Source organism: Octopus bimaculoides, chromosome 4, assembly GCF_046866305.1.
Source record: "Octopus bimaculoides isolate indiv1 chromosome 4, ASM4686630v1, whole genome shotgun sequence".
Classification (NCBI taxonomy): domain Eukaryota; kingdom Metazoa; phylum Mollusca; class Cephalopoda; order Octopoda; family Octopodidae; genus Octopus; species Octopus bimaculoides.
This window is the reverse complement of record NC_142931.1, coordinates 133,987,187-133,992,186: the sequence shown is the minus strand read 5'-3', so window position 1 is coordinate 133,992,186 and position 5,000 is coordinate 133,987,187. Positions and strand designations below refer to the sequence as shown.

The 5,000-nt window shown below is 37.8% G+C and overlaps 1 protein-coding gene across 1 annotated transcript in view; it reads right to left on the bottom strand.

Annotated features, from left to right (window-relative positions):
* The window catches only part of LOC106874589 (PR domain zinc finger protein 14-like), a 132,095-nt gene that overhangs the window by 41,258 nt on the left and 85,837 nt on the right, over window positions 1-5,000 (bottom strand). The gene's annotated exons all lie outside the window — the stretch shown is intronic.

Sequence of the window (5,000 nt, the reverse complement as noted above, 5' to 3'; positions counted from 1 at the left end):
ATCTATCTATCTATTTCTGATTTACAATTTTACATATTCGTCACTGCTTCTTTCTATTTTACACTACATATGCAGAGCTCGACTGCTCTTTCTGCTCATTGGTATCATATTACCAGCGCAATATCATTATTATTATTAGCAAAAAACATCCCTCTTATCCCCCTCTTCATTAATTTGTATTGTTTCAAATATCAAACAGTTACAATTTGATTTCTTTCTTTCACTAATATTTTTTTCTTCAAGATTGCTTCTTCATGTACTGTTTTCATGTTTGCTTTCACGGCTTACTGACTCTCTCTCTCTCTCTCTCTCTCTCTCTCTCTCTCTTCCTCCCCCCCTCTCTCTCTCTCCCTCACTCTCATGCACGCACACACGCTCAAACAACGAATACACCCTAAACAACGAATACACCCTAAACAACGAATACACCCATAAACAACGAAAAGCAAACGCATATATAGAAAACTATACTATGATACACACATACAAACCAACACACATATATGCATTTGACACACACACACACACACACACACGCACACACACACACACACAGATATACAATCATACAGATGCAGCGAGCCAACGAGAGGGTCTGTAAGTGGACGCTAGACATATTAAAAACGTTAGCCATGTTTTCCTGAAATCACCGTCTACTGTTTTATGTATATTTTTATATGTATGAACCAACAAGGAAGACCGTTGCATAGAAGTAACGCATGCTAGAAAAAGCAGCTAAATTTCCGTGAGCTTACAATCAAACAGCTTAAACAAGGACACATCTTATTATTACGGGATGGGAGCGCTAAGTAGTGATAAGTATACATGCAATGTTATTACCATTTCGAATATGTTAAAAGCATGTTGGAACTTATAAACAAGGCATTCACTGTGTTTTCTCATAGAGAAAATTCCTCGCTGTACACTTATTTCTCGCAACTGGTACTCAATTTATCGACGCCGAAAAGATGAAAGACAAAGTCGACCTCGGCGGGATTTGAACTCAGAACGTAAAGACAGACGAAATACCGCTAAGTATTTCGCCCCGCGTTCTAACGTTTCTGCTAGATCGCCGCCTTAATGATGACAAATATTAATGAATCGTTTTTTAATCTGATATACAATATCAGATCTGATGATAATTAACCAGATGTACAATGACATCCTGTATTGGTCAATAATACAGAAGCAGATTTAGCAGTTGTTATGCTGATTCACACCTGATCTGTTACGATAGCATCATCGTTTGTCATTTTGCTTGTGTATATGCCTTGCTCAACGCTTCTTTCTCTAAGCAATGTGTTAAATACCATCTTCACAAAACTCCGGTTGTTCATTTCCCTGGTGTGAATATAAATGAGTAAAGAGAAGATTGTTCTTCGACCCAGAGTAGTTTATCGTCCATTTTATCTTATTGTTGAGCAAGAATTTTAAAAATATTTTTCTGGAGTCCAAGGGCTCATAAGGTCGGTTTTCCATTTTCCATGGCGTATAAGTTACCGAAATCACAACATACCCCTTGAAAAGGACGCCGGTGCGTTGCAGGATTCAAAGCTAGTAAACTGACCCGAAGTACATTACTAGTAGTTAGTTATCTAAGACAAACGAACGAGAAAGGCAATTTCAGCGGAGTTTGAACTCACACCATAAAGAGATGGAACTGAATACCTTATAGTATTTAGTCCGGCATACTACGGGACTATGTACTTTGACTTCTGTAGATGCCAATTCCAATATGCGTTGAACAACACCATCTTAACTCTGTTTTATAAGCAATCATTTTTTCTTTGTTCATAAAGATATTTAATCAGTGTCTTTTCTTCTAAATATTACATTATATAGTTCGTTGAATCTGTTTTTGCTCTCTGTTCAGTCTATCACTTCATGGATATTGATAAGTAACCATCGTTTATTTAAATGTGATCTCTGTTTTGAAATATCTTCGACTTCACTAACCATAGCTACAGGAGCGATAACCTGTTTTTGGCTACTTCATCACGTACTATGTTATATAAATGAGGTGCTTGATGTAATTTACAGCTTTCCCCAGACATATCTTGCTGTAAAATCTCACATATAGTGACCACTTAATCCGTTTAGTTTCTACGAAGAAGCGGTCAAATGAATTTATAAGCAGCATTGACGGATCTTAACACTACAACAGATGAAACAGTTCCTTGGCTGCAGGGGAGGACGTTGAGTGACATTGGATAATCTAGATATGAGGAATTAAATCAAAATTTTGTCTCCATTAGAGGCAGAATTCCTTTAGAAGAGCTCAAAATGCGTAAATATGTTTTCGCCTCACTAGAACCATCAGAGGTTTATGTGAAATTCAGGGAGGTTTTATCGTCTCACAACTTGTCTCAGTAAATGCCACCGGGCCTAAATTGAAGGATAGTGTTTGTGTATACGAACGATAACATTGAACGTATTGTATGAACACGGTCGTGTTTGCTTAAAATTGACTCAGCCGAGGCTAAAGAAAGAGTCGACAGCCGTCGGGATGTGTAAGGTGCGGAAGAGGGAGGCGAAGCATACTTTTAGCAATGAAAAACATTTCCGAACAATTGAAGCAACATTTCAATGATGTTTGGCTGGCGGGTCTTTTCATAAGCATTGAACTCCCACCTCGCTTCACACTGGACAATCGATCTTTGCCGTTTCTCACAACCTTAATCTTACTTTATATTGGTTGATAGGAGACGCTAGAAGAACACCATTATTTGCCTTGTGCAATAGTGAACTTTACCAGACAGCATCAATCTACATGAAACTGTTAAAACGAAAAGGGGAAAAAAATACAGCTACATGCACGGCCACACAGACAAACACACACTTTCCAGAAAATCGAATTACCAATACAGACATAAAGTTATTTAGTATCAGTATAGAGTGCAATAATTTTTCTATCTAGTAATTGGTAACATGAATGGATAACTACCACAAACAGCTATTCTCACCAGTAGACATGAGGTCTGGGCTGTTCTTTTGACTGCTACAAAGACGTATGTCTTTCGTATTAATCTTAGGTAACAGCCCAAACAAACGGGTAGTTGGTTTTATACACACACACACACACACACAGATATATATATATATATATATATATATATATATATGCATTTGTATATGTGTGTATACAAATTAAGTTAATCGTCTTTCCAGCCTCTCAGTGATTGAAGAAAATGGTGCTAATCGCCAGGTTCTATACCATTAAGCGGATGAAATATAAATCTCCCCCATTCTCTGAATAGAGCCCTGGTTTATTACCGGTATTATTTTAGCGCTGCAGGATTTGAACTCGGCACTACAGGAATGACATCTCAATTTTACAATGCTGTCAATAAGGTGGCGTGCTGCAGAATCGCTTGAGCATCGGACAAAAATGCCCAGTCGTAGTTCTTTCGGCTCATTGAATTAACGTGAATGTGGCTGAATATTCCACAGACCACGAATACAGTAATATCATAGTAGGTACATGCTCACCAAAAACGAAACTCGTTGCTGTGGGATAAGAAGTATTGGAATGGAAATTCCTAGGGAAAAGACAGAGAGCAATATCTTCGGTCCTGTAGCTCATTATAATCAGTATCTGATTCAGGATTGAAAGAACTTGTCCAACATTGTTTAATGTTTACAGCGCACCATATTTTTTTACAGTTTAGTATAGTAACTGAACTCATTATGAATCCCTTTAGAATTTTCATGTTACATTCTCGATGAGAAACAAGAACCCTCTCCGCCACAAACTGACAAACCTTTCTTTAGGTGTTAGCAAGAATGTTGAGAACAATTAAAACGTCATTCTCAGCGTGACGTAGAGTGACAAGTAGGTGCCATTGAATTACAGGTACAAACCATATTTCTGTGTACCATATTTCACTCACAAGTGGAGGCTTAGTGGTTAGGATGTTGGACTCATGATCATAAGATTGTGATTTCGATTCCTGGACCGAGCGATGCGTTGTGTTCTTGAGCAAAACACTTCATTTCACGTTGCTCCAGTTCGCTCAACTGGTAGAAATGAGTAAACCTGCGACGGACTGGCGTCCCATCCAGGGAGGAATACATACGCCAGAGAAACCGGAAAACCGGCGTATACTCCTTACGAAGTAATGTGGACTTACTATATTTCACTTACACGGGTTGGAATCGACCCGGGATATATGATAAAAGACGCTTGCCCAAGATTCTACACAGTGAAATCGAACATGGGTCTTCGTGATAACCATACGAAGCGAACGTCTTAACCATTTGGCCAAGTTGTATTTACAATTAAAATAGTGTAGCATTAAATGTACTACCCAAATCAACAAGCGGGACATATAGCATACAGACCAGCTGGGTATCAGTTTCTATAGGTCGAGCTATCCCAAGAAGTCCCTGCATTATCTCTACTGCAACTGGTCCAACGATAAAACTGCAATTGGTTACTGATGTTTCTTAGCCTCAGTTTAGATCTTACCAAGCAGAGCTAAGAATAAAAGCAACCCAGCCATGATTATTCCATATTTTTGTATATGTATAAATTGTATGTCTATGGAACTGCAATTGTTCTAACATCAACATCAAAAAGGGGAAAAAATGTACGTGGGTACGAAATCAGGAATCTGTAACGAATGCTCGTAGCTGAGTACACCACGTTAAAGACACGCAAGGGCCAGCATATGTCCAAATAACTTGCTAAGGAAAGCAAAGCAAAATAAGTAATTTAAAAAATTGCGAATTATTGACAATTGTTTTACAAAATTGGACTTCGTAGTTTTTCTTGTTTCTGAGTTATTAGTGCAGGGACTTAAAAAATGAATTAATGAATCAAGCAAATAAGACAAAAGTAGAGGCAACTAGATTTTTGGTAATGAAATATATATATATATATTGCATAGGAAGAAGGGAATGATGGTATTGGTACACAGCAGACGATAGGAGCAGCCATGACAGTATAATCTTATTTAACAAACTGCATCAGTAATCTTAGCAATAAAATATTATCTAAG